Here is a 19,946-nt window from a genome sequence, read left to right as displayed (position 1 = left end):
GCAATTACTTGATCCCAGAAAACCTGCTCGCTGCATTTGATTAATGAGAGCAATTATCTGCTTTTAAAAGGTGGGGGACGCGTCCCGCAAAATTAGAAGCTGTCACGGCATTATGATCTATCGCGCCTCCAATAGTTATATTATAGCCCCATCAAAGCCAGCAGCAATGTTCGTCTACATTGCTCAGGTTGTCTAGCTACAAAATAATCAGTTTCTTCGGTCAGGATTCGAAGTCAGGTTCAATGCAGAGAGGTTCTGCGTAAATCTCCGGTGAAGACTCTCTTCCGTTTGTCCGCATTCCGTCTCCCTTCTACAGCCTAGAACCATTTGGCTGAGTTTAAGTAGTATCTCTCACTCTGCCAAATATACCTTCATCCAACACTTCCCCCTAATAGCTAGTCAACTAAGGTCATATTTCAACCCAAAGAATATACTAATATCGCTTTAGCGGGTTACGTAATATAATACATAACCCGCTCGTCAGAATGACTTCTTGATTGCTACTAAAACCTGAATTGAAATACGGGTATCAGCTGCTTAGAGGGGCGCTAGCGTGTCAATATGCTCCTTGGCTCAATAAGCGCTTGCTTAATTTTCGTAATTTTCCTGCAGCCTGTGTTGTTGAGCAAGCAGACGACTGGAGCTGTTTCTTAAACGCGGATACGCACAAAAGCTCGATTTCGCAGACAGATAAGTCGCCTGGTCGAGGCATGCGAGTTAGCTGAGAATTACTCTCGGTGGAACAATTCTGTAGTCATCCCGCTTTATTTAGCTGATAATAACTGATTAGAGTCTATTACCGTCTCCCCGGAGCCCAAAGTTTAGGTTTTGAACAAAATCTCCGAAACGAAAGTTTGACATGAAAAGAACAAAAACACCGGGAAAACAAAACTATGCTCTGCAAGTTTATGCGCACCGACTACACTTAAGCGTCTCAGTTCAAATACCTATAAAATCGGGCATTAAACAAAATAAAATATGTTAAATTGATTGTGCCACACGTTCAGGCAGCCGGGTCGAGCCGACGCGACCCGGACCCACCCGTCATGATTGTTTGGTGGTGGCGCCCCCTATAGGTCACTGGAGTCGCGAAGAAGGGATAGTTCACATATGCGGCACAGAGCTAAATCAACAGTAAAATAGTGCCCACTTGAACTTATCTTAGCACTGATACAACAGTGTATGAGCGTCGGATCATTAACAAAGAACAAAATCAGCACTATTCTCAGCACTTACTGTACTGAGAATAGTGCTGCTCTATCGTAAGGTCCCGAATCTGGGTGAAGCTTTTCAAATCACCGCATAAATTGGCTTTGCAATGTATCGCGCTACGATTTACCAGAGAGGTGCCTGATGGTAGTGAAAGCATCAGCAAAAATTTCAAATAATGAACTTACCCAAGTAAAAAGTAAAAAAAAAAAACTGGTTTTGTCTGCCTATGGCACTAGTGTGCTACATGCAAACCTGTTTACAACGAACAACAGGAAACGCTACGATCAGTTCGATATGTAAAGTAGTTCGATGTAGCAAAAACCATTTACAACCAACTTCCTCAATGGGTTAGTTGTCAAGAGAGAGCTTCTGTTTCTTTCTCGTCTCTTCGCTTTCGCCTTGCAGCAACGCGCAAGATTTTTGTTTTTTCATGGGTGCATTTTTTTTTGGCGTATCTCCTTTTCTGAATCGCTTCTCTTCGTGGGGTAAAGATTTTTTTTCTGGCGTGCGTTCAGGGTGTTTTTTTTAATGGCTTCTCTCCGCTTAATTTTGTTCGGGGCTTGAGCTTTCAAAATTTTCTTTTTTTCCTACTTTTTATATTTTTTTTTATTTTGCGGGGGGGAAGGGGGAGGGGGGGGGGGAGGGGGGGGACAGTCTAGAAAACGATTGTTTGCGCGTTTTTGGAAGCCTTTGCGGGGGAGAGCTGCGATATTGCCATTGTGTTGTTCGTTATAAAAACTGCTTTTTACATGCATCTTTATTTACATTTTTCGAGATTTCGATATCGACAATATTTCGCTGTACGTGGGTTCATTCTCAACGATTTTCAATGTATATGCGCACCCTCCTACTGGCACAACAACCGACATATGGCGGCAACGACACCAACGCCTTATGGCAGCTTAGTAGCTCCACGGTCACGCCAAAAGCACACCACATGTAGCTGAAATTACTCAACGAACCATCGGTATGATTAGTTTTGTGTACATTTAATGTGTTTTATTGGGAGTGAAAAGAAAATAATGTTTTGAAAAATATAGCACCGAAAAAGTGTGCACCGTTTTTGACTCAAAAAGGTTGTCTAGTTTTGGTGTGACTGGGCGGCTGCTGAACAGCTATAAGCCGCTAAGGTTGATGTCGCCATCTGTCGGTTATTAAGCCAGTCAGACGGTGCACATCTAGCAGACAGGTACCGTACCCTCCCATAAAAGTAAGTGACCGTTACCACAAAAGTAATCCGTTACTTTCGTGGCGTTACTTTCAACGTTATTTTCCTCAGTTAAGAAACAAAGGGAAGAAGGTTATTCAAGTTTTTATTGTTGCCACCTGTTCCATTTATTGACCTTGGGTATATTGAGCAACAGCTGACTCTCGGAAGTCTCGTCATACATTTTGCACTATTTCTTAGTCAAGATGTCCATTGATACGCTGAACACACTTTGAACTAAGGCACTGAATGGGAGTGCCATATTGTGCCTCACGAATGTTTTATGCTCTGCATTGGTCTTTTTCAGCGAAACAATGGAAGTACTATTTACCTCGAAGATAGAGCGAAGCTTCGTCCTTGCCGCCGTTGCCTAATATTCGAGAGTTTTAGTAGAGTAGGTAACAGTAAGGTGCTAAGTAAATAATAAATAAGGTTTGGCTCGATATTCTTATTCCTTTGGTTCTGAACAGGTCGAGCCTCGGTTGAGACGTTGGTGAATAAGAAAAAGTTTCCAATATTTTAATATAAGTAATCGAGAAAAAAAAACAGGACACTCATAATAACAATTAATTAGAACGTTGGTTAAAACAAGGACATGTGAACGCACGTTTGCCATGTGTACCTTTCGTGGTGTCGTTCAAAAAAGCACGGAGCACGGACCGAATGCAGTTTACTCCAGTGTTCTCCAGAAAGACGTCAGCTGATGCCACGCGCCGCGAAGGGCAGAGAACTAAGTAAGCCCCAATATGGCCCCACTAACGAGTTTCACTCTCTTATCTAGCACCAGAATCTCAATTCTACGTCAGCCACCTTTATGTTTTATTTGTAAAAATATCTGCTTGAGATAAGATGCGTCCGCAGCTGGGGCAAAAACAGGAAGAAAAAAGGACGAGGAAAAAGGGCTCGCAAAAAGCTGACTCACAAAAAGGCTAACTGAGATGCAGATAACCTGGCTGAAATTCACAAATAAAGTTGGCCAACCCTAGAAGTTGGACTACAAAAAAAGGAGGTAGCTTTGAAAACACGGTCAAATAAGGTCCAAGAAGCAGAAAAGGATACATCCTGTTTTCTAAGAGAAGATGATAAGTGTGCATCGACGAAGGAAGATGCTTGTGGCAATAACACCTTCACATATTATCTCATCTCTTTTAGTGGATTTTAGGGTAGACGGAGAGTTGTCTCGTGTTGTGACATTGTGAAAATGGTTCTAGTGACTATAAACGAGAAGGATATTGTTAAATCTTGTCTGTGCACTTTCCACCTTGAGCTTCGCGAACAGGCATACAATCACTTGGTGTCCCCCCCCCCCCCCCCCCACCCCTTCGATCGCAAAGAAAAAACGAAGACACACAAAAAAAAAAAGAAGAAAAAAACGCGGATATAACTTGCCCGACCCCCCTTTTTCTAGAAATGATTATTTGGATTTTTTGTCATTGTTGTTAGGATCTAAAAAAATAGCTTCAGGGGCTTGGTGTTGCAAAAAAAAGGCTTTGTGGAACTGAATAGTGTCAAGCCTCCGTTTGCTCTGGTCAATACGCGTGACAGTGTCACTGCGCTCAACTTTACCAAAATGAAAACGACCTTTCTTTAGAAGGGGGGGGGGGGGAGAGGGGGGGACCGGTTCTGGAAAAAAATTGTAACGGATTACGAGGAATCCGTTACGTAAAAAATGTAAGGGAATCTAGAAAATATCTAATTATTCCCTTACTAAATTACCGATAAATGTAAGGGATTACAGCAAAGTAGAAGTTTGGGCTAGTTGGTTCATGATCAGTATATACAGCGCCAAAAAACGACACGACAAAGACGAGAGTAAACAGGACGAGGCGCACTCGCAACTAAAGTTTATTTAGGAAAAACACATAATATATAGGCCGTTAAAAGGGATTACAAGTAATTTCGTTGCCTGTTACAGATTACGTACAAGTCTGCTTTCAAGTACCCATCTTATCTTCCCGAGTATCAACTCTGCAGTGATTCTGGTTCATTCCGGTGATTTCCAACTTTGCAAGAATGTTTGACGAATATTTGTACACAAGTATACCCTGTTCGCAGAACTATCTACAGCGCTAAAATTCAAAAGCGCTGTGTTGGATTCGGGAACTCGTGTAGGTTTAGCTCATTGTTGGAACATTCTTATTCGCTCGATGAACTCCACATAACTTGTAAATATTAGAATGAACTTTCCAGAGAACGAGAGTAGTTGTTGGGGTTCAGGGCGACCGGACAGCTCGCAATTATTGGGTGTAGGCCCGTTTGTCATTTTCGCATTCGTCATAGGCCGACTGGTAATAGGCCCGTTCGTCACAGCGGAACATTTGTCATAGGGGAATTTTCACTAGGAACGTTTGTCACTGTGCGCACCGGATATTCGAATTTGCAAATGTATATTCATTATGCTTTGCATGGAATAAAGATTAGTACGTTATATTTCATTTTTACTGAAGAGAGGGAACATACAAACAAGTCATCGTTGTACTTAGAAAACAACAGGTTTATTGAGCAAAATAAAAACAAATTAAAAAGCGATATTTCGAGCTGCCGCCCTCAGGGTTTCAAGACGACTGCGACCATCGTAGCGGCTCACAATGATCTGAAGACGCCGGTTGCGTCGGCGTGCTTATTGGACACCCTCGAAGATGTCGTGCCGCCCTCTGCTTGAACCAGCGTCATCTCTGTCAAGGACTGCTCTATCTAGATGCAGCCCCGGAACGCCCATATATTGGGAGCACTGCAGCCCACGTTGCTCTGGCATAAAAAAAAAAAGAACACACACACTCGTGGAAAAAGCTTTTTGAGTGGGCGCCGTACTGAAATTTGAGCCACAAATGCAAAAATGTGCTACAGAAAACTTCCAAGTTCTCAGAGGATTAGCTCAGTTCTTACCTCGAGTCCCCGGTGCCACGCTTCGATGCTGTTGTTCGTCCTTGGCATTTCTACTAGTGTTGATTCTCTGACTGACCAAACCAGAGGAGGGAAAGTGGCCGACGACAAGCCGTTTCGACGGGGCCTCCCGATATACACGTCCTTGAAGTAGTCTGCCACGAGTGAGGCATCGGTGGGGAAAACCTCGAGAAGGGTCTTGGAAGGCCTCGGGAAGGTCGGCGATTCGCAAAAAGGCTGGAAGCATTCTCATCGAAAAATCCACAAGAAATATAGTAACCAATTGGCTTAACCGAAGACAACAATAAGTCATATAAATAGAATGCCGCATACCAGAACAACAAACTCTTCATCTGAATTGTAGCGACTCTGGTGACCACTGGAGCACACCATCCTATACACCTAACGGGAGAAGTGAAAAAAAGCACCCCTGTATTCTAGCGCCGGGAATCATGGCTTGTATCGCGTTGATGGCCACTATCTCGAAGTCCGTGTTAGCCACCTCAAGACAGTTGGCCTCCATGTGACTCAGCGCGATGTTGAAAAACCTTAAAAAGAGCGAACATATTTTTGAAGTGCTTGAAAACATATCCAATAATGGGGCCGCGAAGCGTTTCGTTTCATACATTTATCAGAGCTCTTCTGTTGGTAGCTTCAGATTTGTTGAGCAGCAAGCCGTAAACCATTGGCACTACCACGCCATTGGCTGTGGCATGCACCGTGTACAGTTGCTAAACTTTGCCGAGGTGACTTTAAGGGTCCCGCCCGCGGACCACGTAATAGCCCGAGCCAGACAGCTCAAGTTCCGCTCGGTAGCAAAGAGCAGGATTCTTTCGCTGTCGCCCTCTCCGCTGCCGTGGAGGAGAAAGGAATCTCCTTTGGCTGTGGACTGTGGTCTCCATGCAGGTAAAACAGTCATTATTATAATAATATGTCGCGCACTATGATTTTGCGCTGCAATACATTTTACCTTAAACTCTGTGGGCATGTTCGAGACGCTGTCTTCCTATCGCTTTGCCTTTCTCTTCTACATTTTTATGATTCTTAGTTTTCTCGCCCAGTCTTGGGTATTTTAAAGAAATGACATTTGTATGTCTGCTCTGCAAGATGGTACGCTGTACTCGAAATTCACCCGCTGCCTTTTCTTACGGATTGTGCGCCGAAGTGTTGACGGTGCAAAAATCTGCGATGCAGTGTCGTCACTGACACAGGCAGCCGCATCCAGAAGTATTTGGTGCGGTGCTAGACGGCCTTCCACTGGAATAAAGAAAGACGTTAGTGAACTTGTTTTGGGAATATAAGATCAGAAACCAGATTTTTGTACATACCAGCCTTTTCCATTCATCTGATGACGAACCCGAAGCACGTTTATCTTGTTGGGGTCACCGGCATAAGAGATTACACGAGTGTTGGCGTGATCGGTGACTATTTTAGTTCTACAAACTCCTCTTGTGCACCTTCGGACTATTCTCGAGCGCATGCGGAATGCTGGTTTGACAGTTCACCCGGGAAAAATGCAACTTGCAACATCTAAGATTAAACTGCTCGGTTTTGTAATCGACGATAGAGCGCTTCGCCCTAACGAGGACAAGCTGAGGGCCATAACAGAATTTCCTCCCCCCCCCCCCCCCCCATGATGCAAAGAGTTTGCAGCGATTTCTTGGCATGGTTGGATTTTACCGCCAGTTTATCCCCCACTGTGCAGACATAACGCGGCCTCTGAACGAACTGCTGCGCAAAGGCGTCAAATGGCGTTGGACGGAGGCACAGCAAAATGCTTTCCTTCAACTGTCCAGAGCTATTGCTGAGACAGCATCTTTGAAGCTCCCAGACCTCAACCGTCCGTTTGTGCTGCAAACCGATGCGAGTGGCTACGGTTTAGGTGCTGTGCTGCTTCAAGACTTTGATGGTGTCTTACGACCCGTTGCGTTTGCTACCCATACGTTGACAGCAGCTCAACGAAATACAATGTTTGCGAGCTCGAGTGCCTAGCCATCATACTCGCCCTGCAGAAATTCAACATGTATCTTGATGGCGCGCTTTGTGGTCCAGTCAGATAATGCCGCCTTGTCTTGGCTTCAGCGGCTGGAAAATCCGGCAAGACGATTAGCACGCTGGGCACTAACGCTTCAGAAATATGACTACACCATTGTGCACAAACCAGGCACACAAAACAAAGTTGCAGACGCTTTGCCCCGCGCTCCGCTCGGCGAAGAGCGCGTGCCCGAGGATGCCAATGTTGTGGCTGCGATAGATGCTGGCTCGCGCTGGGGTACTTTCATTAGCCGAGATGAGCTTCGTGCTTCACAGCAGAACGATGGACTTTGTCGCAGGGTCTCTGAGTGGTTATCTTTACGAGACCGACGTGGCAACAGAGACGCTGACATGGGTTTTGACTCGTACTTGCTGGCCGAAGACGGTCTGCTCCTCCGGTACATACCTCAGATCGACGACGAGGAGGGTGGCTTCACACACACTCCATTTCGAGCCGTGATACCTCGCCGACTTCGCACGTCCTTCATTAGATACTACCATGACTCTGCTTTGGCTGGTCACAGTAGTGGCTGCAAGACTTTTGAAAAGTTAAGCCGTACTGCAACTTGGCCAGGAATTCGTCAGGACGTGCTGAGGTACGCTCGTTCATGCCCGGTTTGTCAGAAAGCCAAACCGTGCGGTGGTTAGCCCCCTGGTCTCATGCAGCCAGTCGTGAGTCGGTCCCCATGGAAATGCGGTGCTGTCGACGTCATGGGCCCTTTCCCACGCAGTCCGCGTGGCAACCAGTACTTGTTGGTTGTCACGGATTACTTTAGCAAGTGGGTGGAGCTATTTGCATTGCGATCGCTGACGTCCAAGAAAATCTGGTCGTTTCTGATGGAGACGTTCACACGCTTCGGATTTCCGGTGAAATTGATTAGCGACAACGCTACTTACTTTGCCAGCAAAGTGTTCCGAGGCTCATGTGCCGCATTGGGCATACAACACAAGCGGACCTCTCCCTACCACCCAGAGGCAAACATCACAGAGCGGGTGAACCGAAACCTGAAATCGATGTTAATAGCTCACGCCGAACGTCACCCTGACTGGGACGCAAAGCTCCCAGAGCTCGCGTTCGCAACACGCACAACCGTTAACCGGCCTACAGGTTTTACGCCAGCTTGCCTTAATTTCGGAAAAGAGCTGACTTTCCCGCTAGAAAACACTTGCACGACCAACAACCGTGGCGCTGCTCGCTCATACGGTCAGTTTGCAGGAAGCCTACGACGCAGACTCAGGGACATCGTTCGTGATGCCCGGGAGAGCTTGGACGCCGCACGGCTTCAACAAGCTGAGCAGTACAATCTTGAGACCGGGACGTGCAATTTGAAGTTAGAGATCTTGTACTCCGACGGGCACACCCACTTAGTGACGCCTCTAGAGGTTTCACAGCTCCCCTGGCAAACAGGTGGGATGGTCCGTATCGAGTGCGAGACAAGGTCTCACGCCTTACGTACACGCTGTTTCATTGTGAGTCTGGACGACTCGCCGGACCTGTTCATGTCACCAACCTCAAACGATATTATGAACCGGATGGCGAACTTCTCTCGCAGGTGGAGAGTGATGCCGATCCTGGTAAAACTTAATTCTGCGGGGACTCTTTTTGATGTTAGTGACGAAGACGAACACCAAGGCTTAAAAGATGCGCGTTGCAATAGGCTTTCGCGAGAACTAGTTTCCGTAGCATACAGATTGTGCGCGTAGTTCTGTGCGATATACACCGACAGTGTGCTCGCAAATTTAGCTAGTCTATTGCCGCGCGCAACGTACCGACGCTTTCTTGTAGAAGCCTCTCCAGAAGACAACTGTTGATTCTTTTTTTTCCCTTTCGTTATTTTCGAACCTTCGACATGTCTCACTACCGCCCCAACCGTTGCCGGAGGTTCTCTCCACGCCCTCGATGTGCCACGTGGCTTTGGGGACTACGGCAACGCAGTAGGCAACCGAGGACCCTCTACCGGCCCTAGCTACGCCGCCAGACGCACGAACTACGACCGCGGCGGGACCTGAGAGAGACAGATCAGCAGCCCCGGCAGCGGCTACAACGACGGCTACGAGGCACACCAATGGAGACCAGGGCCGATACGAAGGTCCACCTGAGCATTACGTTGCCAGCCACGGCCCCGGGGGTGCCCACTCATCCTCAGGCGGTGAACCCGCATGAGGGGTCCCTGCTGCTGTTGTACGGCCTCAACTCTAACAAGATGAACGCCGGGAAGCTCGTCAACCTGCTCTGCCTGTACGGCAACGTCGTCAAGATCACGTTCCGGAAGAACAAGAACGGCTGTGTCATGGTGCGGTTGGAGGACCACCTGGCCAAGCAGAGAGCTGTGCGTCACCAAAACAACGCACAATGTTTCGACATCAAGATGCAGATCGGGACTTCATTGGCAACTCTGCAACAACCGCATCACCAATCCGGAGGCGGCCTCCACGAACCGCATCCGGCCGCCTACATCTTCACAACCCCCTCCTCCTCCACCACTACCAACCAGAGAGGACAGCCACGGAGCCAGAGGACAGAGAAGGGGGGAGGGGGGGGGGGAGAGTTTGTGGGCTTTGCGGCCCGTCACCGCGCAAAAGAACTCGCGCTCCGCGCCCGGCGCGCAACGTGCGCTTGAGCCACGCTCGAGGCTCGGGGCTTTGCAGTCAGTTCGCTGCCACGAACAAGTAAATGTGTGTTTTCTGAGATCTGCCTCGTTGGTCCTTCTTGCGGGTGAGCAGTAGCACTGAACCCTACAATATATATATATATATATATATATAAACGAATATGTGCAGATAAATGAACCGTACTTAAGTTAAAGAATCAAAGAATCGAAATTTTCAGGAACCCGCCGAAAGTCAAAAAACGGCGGACATTGGGAGGCCCAGAGTTCAAATCCTGGCTCCGCCGTTGTTTGGCTTTCGGCGGGTTCCAGAAAACTTCGATTCTTTGATTGATTAGATTAAGTACGGTTCATTCATCTGCACATATTCGTTTATATCCTCCTCGGAGACCACGTACGATGGTGTCAAGTGCCCGTGTTGTATATATATATATATCAGGGTGTCGAACCGGAACCGAACCGAACCGAAAACCGGAACCGAACCGGTATTTTTTCCGGAACTGAACCCGAACCCGAACCGTTATATTGTTATCGCGATGAGCCCGAACCGGAACTGAACCGGAAAAAGATAACGGTTACCGGCTCATGTCAAAACGGTTCGGCCCCGCGCTGTTGACAATGAATGTGCTATCAATGCCGTTTGTTTTTTAAGTGCCGTCAACTGACACACACCTCGCTTACATATTTTTCTTTTCCACTCAGTCTTAGGAATATAAACGCTGCATCCATGAATCTTGACATAGGAACCAGTATTGCGCTGGTCGCGGCTTGCACGGAAGAAAAAGAACTGGAAGGCTGTGCAAAAAAAAAAAAAAAAAAAAAATCGCGTCACGGGATTTTATTTTCCTACAATCTCGTAAATCCTAAATGCTGCTGTGTGCTCATTTCATAACACATTTCTAGAGCGCGCGAGTTCTTGGAGCTGGCTTCCATCGGAGTGAGAAAAGAAAAGGCTGTGGAGTTTGATAATAATGCATCCGGTTTCGTATAGGCACTTAGAAGCTAACATATTTGTGAGCCAGCGAACTCTTCTATTTTAATATTTATCCTCTTACGTCCTTCTGGCGTTGCGTTCGGTGAAGTGTTTTTCATATTCCGTATCTTGTTTAATGAAAACTTCTTTAAGGGTGTAATTTAAGTTACCGAAGGCTAGTTCAAATAAAGAAAGCTGTATTTTCTCCCCAATGTTCCTTCAATTGCTTACACGCCGAGGTGGCGGGATAGTTAGCGAGTTCTACTTGTAAGTGGGTTTGTAAGGAAGTCGCGGATTTTACAGCTACTGCGTCGGACCCAATTAGATGAAGTCCAAAAGCGTAAACGTCGGTGAGGTAACCTTTGAGTGCACATAAAGAAACCATTCCTGGTAGAAATCCCTGAACCTTACACTACGATGTATTCCGTTTCGTATGTGCTGATTTCAGATGTTTTATTTGTAATTTATTTTGATGTTGCAATTTGTCATTTATAATTTCCGAACCGGTTCGCGAACCGGTTCAGCGCCCCGAACCGGTTCGCGAACCGATTCGCGGATCGAATTAATCGAACCGGAACTGAACCGGAACAAAATAAATTTACCTGAACCGTAACCGAACCCGTATTTTTTTCGGTTCGACACACTGATATATATAGATATTTTTTTTTTTGCTTATTATGCAATTAAATGAAAAGGTGCAAGCGAGCTGGACAATAATGATGAAAATAATCCCTGGAGAAGGGGAACAAGAGGGACAATGGACAAACACAAATCTCCAAACACAGCTAGGTGACTGGTGCGTTTGCTCTACTGACGTCTAACCCCTGGTTAGCTCAGTTGGTAGAGCGCTCCACTTGTAATGGAGAGGTCCCGGGTTCGATACCCGGACCAGGCGTATTTTTTCAGTCGCGCACCAGTCACCTAATTGTGTTTGGAGATTTGTGTTTGTCCATTGTCCCTCTTGTTCCCCTTCTCCAGGGATTATTTTCATCATATATATATACTTGACCAATAAATTTAAAATTGTGTACACTGTTAGGTTCGCGTTCTTCAGCTTCAAATTTTTTTTACGAAGGAGTAACACATAATAGGCATCACGGACAGCATATCTTCCGACTTTCAACACACGATGAATCGCCGACGCGTGAGCAGACGGAATCTTGCGATGCTGAGCGAACGGTTTATGAAAGATACTGCGTAAGGTACTCCGGGCGCAACGGCTTCGCAACTGTTCGAAGAGCAAAGGATTCGCAACGACAAAGTGGCGTCTTGCCTCTTCAGTAAGCTAACGGTGCTCGCGACTGCCACGCTCACATATTTGCTGAGCGAGCGCGGCCTGCCTGATCGAGGCGCAGTCGGCTCTCGCGTCGCGATTGCTACGTCGTTGCTCTGCCTACACTGATGACATGCGTACTGGCATTCAAGCCAGCCCTCCGCAACTTCATTCGAGTCAAATAGACGACTTTATAGCGGGACAGACTGTCGTAACAAGAGTAGAACTTATTTCGGTAGCGGCGTAAGCAGCGGCTTTCTGTTCGGTGACGCCTGCAAATATGCACCGAAACATTAAATATTAAAAAAAAATGCAGCTCGCAGAACAAAATAGAAACATGGCAGGGACACGGACAAAATAGAGGACGTCAACGCTGCGAAATGCATATATTTACAAAATACACTGGAAGAGACAGAAATAATTAAACCAAAAAAAGGGAAGACTGAGATGACGGCAACGTCCGGATACGGCAACGCAAAGGAATAGCAGACGGAAAAAACTGGAATAATCCTATAAACAGCTAAGGACGCTTTTGTGATCGGGGTTATAAAGCGTTACTTGTGGATAAATAGAGGTGGATAAATAAAAGTCTCACCCCGAGCGAGCGCATGATTGACTTTCTTCTGCTTTTCACCTCTGCAGTACAAAAAAGGAGGTTGCCGGTCTATAGCCTAGGGCCCTAGGCGATATAAAACACCATTGAGCCGGCTAAAAAAAAGATGGGATGGTTGCACGGCTATAGCTAGAGAGACGTGCATCCCTCCATAGCCGGCTACTGCAGATTAAAAGGCCGGAGACCTATGGCTTTGGTGGCGTAAAGCACTATGAATTGTACCTGAATACTCATGTGCTACTAAATTTATGAAGTGCTGTCCCTAGTCGTGAAGAACAGTATTGTCTCAGTATTTTATAGACCGCCAAATGAAAATCTCGTTGTCTTTTTTTTTAATTTTCTAGAAGGTTATTTTAGATTTGCTACGGAAAATCAATATATTATTATTCACCGCAGAAGAAAAGAAAGAAGCTGCTTCTCTTTTAAATAGCCCCCCTGAGGAAGGTGCCGAGCCGGCACCGAAACGTTGGGACCCTACGACCTTTTAGGGATTGGTTGGCGTTTGCCCTTTATTTATTTATAACATTTAACCCAACCAGGCAGACGTCTGCCGAAATGTTCACCTTCAAATATTATTTTGGGTGGAGATGTCAACTTAAACATGCTTCTAGGCACCCCAGCAAAATACTGATGGATTTGTTAATTAATATTAGTGGTTGTACAAATGTTATAAAATCACCCAGAAGAATTACGGTTTACTCTTCAACACTCCTCGATCTGTTTATTACAAATTTTGACTTAACGTGCCTAAAATCGGGGATATTAAGCACATATAAAATTTACCATCTGGCCGTGTTCATTTGCATAAAAAAAGAAATAGCTAAAACTGCAAAGAAGCGGTTTGGTGCACCTTTTTAAAATATTACAGCAAATAGCCTTTCTGAATTCAGAAATAAACTTTTGAAGATGAACTGGAGCCAGGTGTATGATGAAGTAGACGCGAGCGAAGCATATAACGTGCTCTTGAACAAATTTAAGGAAATATACAAAACGTGCTTCCCATATAAATCTATTAAATTGTCGAAAAGAAACCGTAAACCATGGATAACCCCAGAACTTTTGTTTAAAATAAATAGGAAAAATATTTTGTACAAGATTTTCGTAAACACTAAGGACCCTGAACATCTTAAAGCATTTAAATCATACCGTAACATACTTTGAAGGGAATTAAGAAATGCTAGAGCAAGGTACTTTAACAACTACTTTCTGTCCAGAGCAATGCGGACAGACGTCACGTGGAAAAAGCTTAACAATGTCCTGAATCGTTCGCACAAAATAAAGCAAATTAAGGAAATCCGCCTGTATAATGTAGAACTTACAGGAACATTACTAGCAAATTCTTTTAATGACGACTTTGTAAATTTGGCAAAAGGTAATCCAGGCGAAAACGCTTGCGCGTATATTGAACGTAAAAATGCAAGTACGATCTTTCTTGAGCCAGTTTTGAATATGGAGGTGATACACACATTTTTGTCTTTAAAAAATAGTACAAGCTGGGACGCTGATGATGTGCAGATAGGTCCGATAAAACATGTAATAGATATCATATCACCCTGTCTAACATTCATTTTTAATCTCTGCTTGCAGTTCGGGGCGTTTCCAAAAAAAAATATGCAGATAGCTAAGGTCAGCGTATTGTATAAAAAGGGTGACAAGAACGGACATGGGCAAACTACAGGCCTATTTCCATCTTACCGGTGTTTTCGAAAGGCTTTGGAAAATTATTGCTTTCACGCATGGTGAAGTTTTCAGTAAGCACATTATAATCAATCGTTCTCAGTTTGGTTTCCGTAAAGGCCGGTCTACCGAGCTCACTCTTTTAGAGCAAAAAGAATATATTTAGGGCAAATTTGAGCAAAAAAAGTGACCCTTGGAATATTTAATGAATTTAGAAAAGGGTTTGATCATCTAAATCATGATTTGTTAATAAAAAAAACTAGAAACATATGGTTTTCGTGGACAGGTATCAACTTTAATATTGTCATATCTTTCACATCGTAAGCAATACGTCCATATAAATGGCTATTGTTCTAATATAAAACCAATTGTATCTGGAGCTCCCCAAGGAAGTATTTTAGGTTCTTCTTTGTTTAATTTATATGTCAATGATTTCGTGAACTTAAATACAAATATCAAATATGTAATTTACGCGGACAATACTAGTTTACTTTTGGCAGGTAATAACTGTAACGAACTAATAAATAGCGCAAATGAAACTCTTAAAGACATTGTTAAGTGGTGTAGCTGTAATGTTCTAAAGACGAATGAAAATAAAACAAAAGCGGTTTTATTTCACCCAGAAAACAAGAATGTTACTTTTACTTGTGATATCGTTTTAAATTTGACTAAAATTGAAGTGCTCAATAGCTTTAAGATTCTTGGTGTTGTATTCACGGATCAAATGCGATGGGACGATCATATTAATTACATTTTGCTCAAACTATCGCGTGTTGTTGGCTTGATGTATCGACACCGCCATATTTTGCCAAGAAGTGTCAAACTTTTATATTATAACTCTTTATTTTTCTCTCATATAAACTACTGCCACCCAGTTTGGGGTAATAGTACAAGTACGAACTTGATTAAACTACTTCGGTTGCAGAAAAAAATGCTAAGAAACATTTCCAATGTCCTTTATTTGAACCCTTATTGTGAACACTTATCTAAATGTTTAAAATTGATTAATGTTTAAAGTATATTTAAATATCGTTTGTGCGTGTGTTATAAATCTGAAGTACAAAACAATCATCTTAATCTGATGTCCTGGCTTCTCTTGCTCAAAAAGTACCAACTTATCCTACTCGAAGTTTGGAAAACTGGAAGTTACCCAATATTAGAGCGACCGATGCTGAGCAAATGTTATCTTATACGCTTCCAAGCCTTCTTAATTTTCTTAGCTCCAAAAAAATTGATTCCATTAAGTCATCGAGAAAAAGCATTCGAGAATTGTTTTCCAGGGTGTTTTTTTTTTGTAGTCCTTTCCAGAGCTTTGAGATGTTTAATACTTTGTGTTTTCTGTGTATATATTTAAATGTATACATGTATGACATTTTCTGTGTATGTATCCTCTCAAGGTATCTATGGTCCCGAAGGAAAAATCCATCAATGTAACGCTGTTTGGCAGTCAATGTTTTCTAGTAGACCGCTGACTGTGCCTGACTGTACGTCAAGCATGTCTGATTGGCCAACAACTTACTCTGACCGACTGTCAAACTCCAGTCAGACCCCGCTTGTCGGCTTTCTGATGGTTTTCTGGTGGCAGTTGGCCGCCGCGAAATGCCATCAGGATGTCTTGGTGGTGATTCTGACTGTACATCGATTGTCTCTGACTGTACGTCAGAAAGCTTTGACGTGCAGACAGACGTACGGTCAAAGGACGTAAAGTTCGTTCGGATACCACTATTTCGTCAAATCAATGAATACGAAAAGTAATCTATCCACGAGAAAACGATTTCGGGACGTGAGCCCATAAAACCGCTGACGTTAGATATATGACGCGCAGCCGACCGACAACCTTGATCAGAAGCCCGCCGAAGCGCCGAACACGACACTTCGCACTTCGCTTCGCCCATAGAGGCTTCGCCGAGCTTTCATGAACGATCGCTCTCGAATCGTTTTGTTTGCCCACTTGCTCCAACCTGTCGATCCTGCCCGGGCTCTACAATGTCTTATGTGTTAGTAGAATTCTGCTCGACAAGACCCAGCCTGTTGTGAATTCCGACGATGTAAGGGACTTTAGCGGTGTAGTTGAAGACGACAAGGTGTACCAGGTCTACTGGGCCGGTGACGCGCGAACAAAAGGATCGTTCTACGACGCGAAAGTACTCTACATGGCAGGTGAGTAGAACTGAAGTACGGCGAGTGATGTACGAGTGCTTTGCATAACATGCTGACGGCTTAACTGCATTTGCAGCTGAAGCATCTCGTATAAAACGCATAGTCAAATCGAGTTTCTGTAGTGGTGGCGTAGCGTAAGGGTTAAAGTGTCCGGTTTGTACGCATCTGGTCGCAAGTTCGATGCGCGGTGGTCCTGCATTTTTTTTTCTTTTTTTTTTCTCGAACATTTTGATTTATCGAGGCATTTGGCGATATTTATGAGTGCGTATAGCTTTACTCTTATATAAATGCTGCCCTTGTTGATGAAATTCCCTTGGCAGTGGCAGTCAGACGTCATCTGATGGACCATGAGATGACGTCTGATGGTCCATCACGCTCCAGCAAGGCTGCTGACTGGCAGTCAGTGTCCCAAATTACGTAGCTTGATGGAATTTTCAATAGGGGTATGTATCATGTATTCATGTATTACATATATACATAGTTCCATAGAAGTCTTAATGTATCATGTTACAACGAAAAACGTTAATATTGCCGCCCGATTACTTTTTGAATGTCATTGTGTCTTGTTTATGTTTTCTTCTGCCACCGCTGCTTATGTGAGAGGAGGGCCGGGGACTCGTCAAGCTGCATGATGCGGCTTTTTTCCTCGGTCTCCCTCCATCATTTGTTTGATGGAAAAATAAACATTATTATTTGTATTATTATAATTTTATAATTATTTATTTTATAAATACAATTATTTTATAATTATTAATGCTTATTTTGCTTTGTTTTCGGCAGTTGTCAAAGACCGGGAGGAAAGAACCCTAACCTTAGAGAGAAGCGTAGCTCCGTCTGCTTTCCTTCCGTGCTTGGTCAGGCAGGAGTTGTATTCTTTAATGTCTGGCCTCAGCTCCAACAAACCCGCTGGTGGAGAAAATATTGGAATGGGTGAACTCCGGAAAAACTTTGACGCCTTGTGTAATGTGCTACTCATTATTCTAAACGAAATACTAACTTCTGGTTGCATATCGGTCAACCTAAAGGCTGCAACGGTTAAGCCGCTATTCAAGGGTGGGACTAGAGGAAAATTTGAAAGTTATCGCCCAATATCAATTTTGCCTTCGTTGTCTAAAATTTTGGAGAAGCATCTGTTCAACGTTATGACCTCATTTTTTGAGAAGCATGACCTTATGTCGCCCTGCCAATATGGTTTTGTCAAGGGTCGGGGCACACAGCCTCTACTGGAAGAGCTATCGGACGTGTTGAACACCAGTTTCGACAATAATCAAATCTCCTGTGCTCTGTTTCTTGATGTATCCAAGGCTTTCGACACGGTTAGTCATGACATACTGCTTCAGAAACTGAATCTTTATGGTTTCAGAGGTCCATTTCTTTCTCTTCTAACTAACGTTTTAACCAACCGGTCTCAGATGAATTTGGTTGGCGACAGAAAAATTTCTAGGGCTTGGCTGAGAGCGGGAGTGCCGCAGGGCTCTATTTTGTCACCTCTATTAATTAACATTTATGTTAACGACGTGCAATGTTGTATTCAGAACTGTACCCTTTATCAGTACGCGGATGACACCTGCTTTTATCTCGCCATATGCAATATAGTACCGCGATAGATATGCTACAAGATGACGCCATACACCTGATGGATTGGTTTACGTCAAACCTTATTAATATCAATTGCTCAAAAACAAAACTTGTCTGTTTTTCAAACCCGCTGAGGAGTGTTTGCCTAGATAGACCCTTCATTTTGCATACGTCATGTTGTGCCGATTGTACATGTGTTCCTGTTGAATATGTTTGTGATGTTAAGTACATGGGAATTGTGTTCGATTCTGATTTATCCTGGAACACGCAGATGGCAAATATTTGCAAAAGAATGAGAAGAGTATCCTGTCTATTGTATTATATTAAAGTGTTTGTATCGATGTCAATTCGGATTCTTATTATGCAATTATTGGGATACAGTATTTTAAGGTATGGCATTAGGTGATTTGGAAACTGTCCCAGGCGATGGCATACCAGGATTGATGGTATCTTGAAAGGTATGCTGACAAGTATAGCTTACAACTCGGAGTTTCTCGCAGAGGACAACTTGTTTAAATCTTTTCAGTTGCCTAATTTTGAGACCCTGTTCAAGCACACCATCATCACCAGGCACTACTGGGACAGTTCCTTAAAGAATCCCAAGCATGTGTCTAGGTCTTTCAGGAGCAATCAACGGTTTGAAGTGCCCAGAAGAAGAACGCATTATGGAGAAAGCGTAAGATCATTTTACGTACCAAAGATATTCAATGAGCTTCACGAAGTCTTACACAACATAAAGTCGGTTCAAAAATTAGAGAAAGCTCTCAAATGTGTTTGCTAAGGCCCAACTCAAGACCGATCGAGAAAAAAACAATTATCATGTTTTGTGTATCTCTGCATTAGGTTTGATGGTAATGCTGTGTCACATAGTGTGAACAATCATATAAAATTACCTTTTTTCTATTTAAGTGAGTCCGGAAACAGATTTTGTCAGCATTTGTGTTTTTCTGTTTCACTTCATGAGCAGCATGCTCATCAAGATGGTGTTCATCATACAAGCCCTAGTAGGCTTTGATGAACCCGAGTTTGCACCTGGTTCTGTGTTCGTGCAATAAACTATTATTATTATTATTAAGTCGTCAAAAGAAAATTCTATGGTTTAATATTAACATACTTAGTCCAGCATATATTCAATACTGGAAAGCCATTGGCTTGACTGTCCAATATTGTACAGGTTATGCCGGCGTATATGCAATATTCGAAATATATTGGCTCCAACAGTCCAATATTGGATAGCTTATGCCTGCGTATATCCAATAGTTGAAAAACAACTGGCTTTGACAGTCCAATATTTGACAGCTTATGCCGGCGTATAGCCGATATCAGAAAGCCAGTGTTTCCGACAGCCCAATATTGGACAGCTTATGCCGGCGTATATCCAATATTGGAAAGCTATTGGCTTCGACAATCCAACGTTGACCAGCCAATGCCAACGTATCACCAATATTGAAAAATCATTGGCTTTGCTAGACCCTTATTGGCCAATGTGATTCCAATATCGGGAAACCCATGGCTCAATTGGGCCATTCTTTGTCACAAAAAAATCTAATGTTCGTCCAGTACTCTGTGCTGCTTGGGCCACTGCTCGATACTGCAATTGGGACTGCCGTTTCGCCTCTCTGCCTTCGCCACCGGTACCCGCCGTGATTCTCGTCGCTTGTTGCAGGTTATGTGGATGGTCGTCTCCAGAATAGGGTGATCACTCCCTAGCTGTTCCGTCAGATTCC

At 44.0% G+C, this 19,946-nt stretch overlaps 1 non-coding gene across 1 annotated transcript; it reads left to right on the top strand.

Annotated features, from left to right (window-relative positions):
• The first annotated feature begins 11,740 nt into the window (after positions 1–11,740).
• Trnat-ugu lies at positions 11,741–11,813 on the top strand. Its single transcript has one exon. It is a non-coding gene; the product is annotated as a tRNA-Thr (tRNA).
• Positions 11,814–19,946: the final 8,133 nt, after the last annotated feature.

Source organism: Ixodes scapularis, unplaced genomic scaffold (genome assembly GCF_016920785.2).
Source record: "Ixodes scapularis isolate PalLabHiFi unplaced genomic scaffold, ASM1692078v2 PGA_scaffold16__2_contigs__length_2301149, whole genome shotgun sequence".
In the NCBI taxonomy this organism is placed as follows: Eukaryota; Metazoa; Arthropoda; class Arachnida; order Ixodida; family Ixodidae; genus Ixodes; species Ixodes scapularis.
The sequence above is the reverse complement of the archived record's forward strand: the minus strand, read 5'-3'. Positions and strand labels throughout refer to the sequence as shown.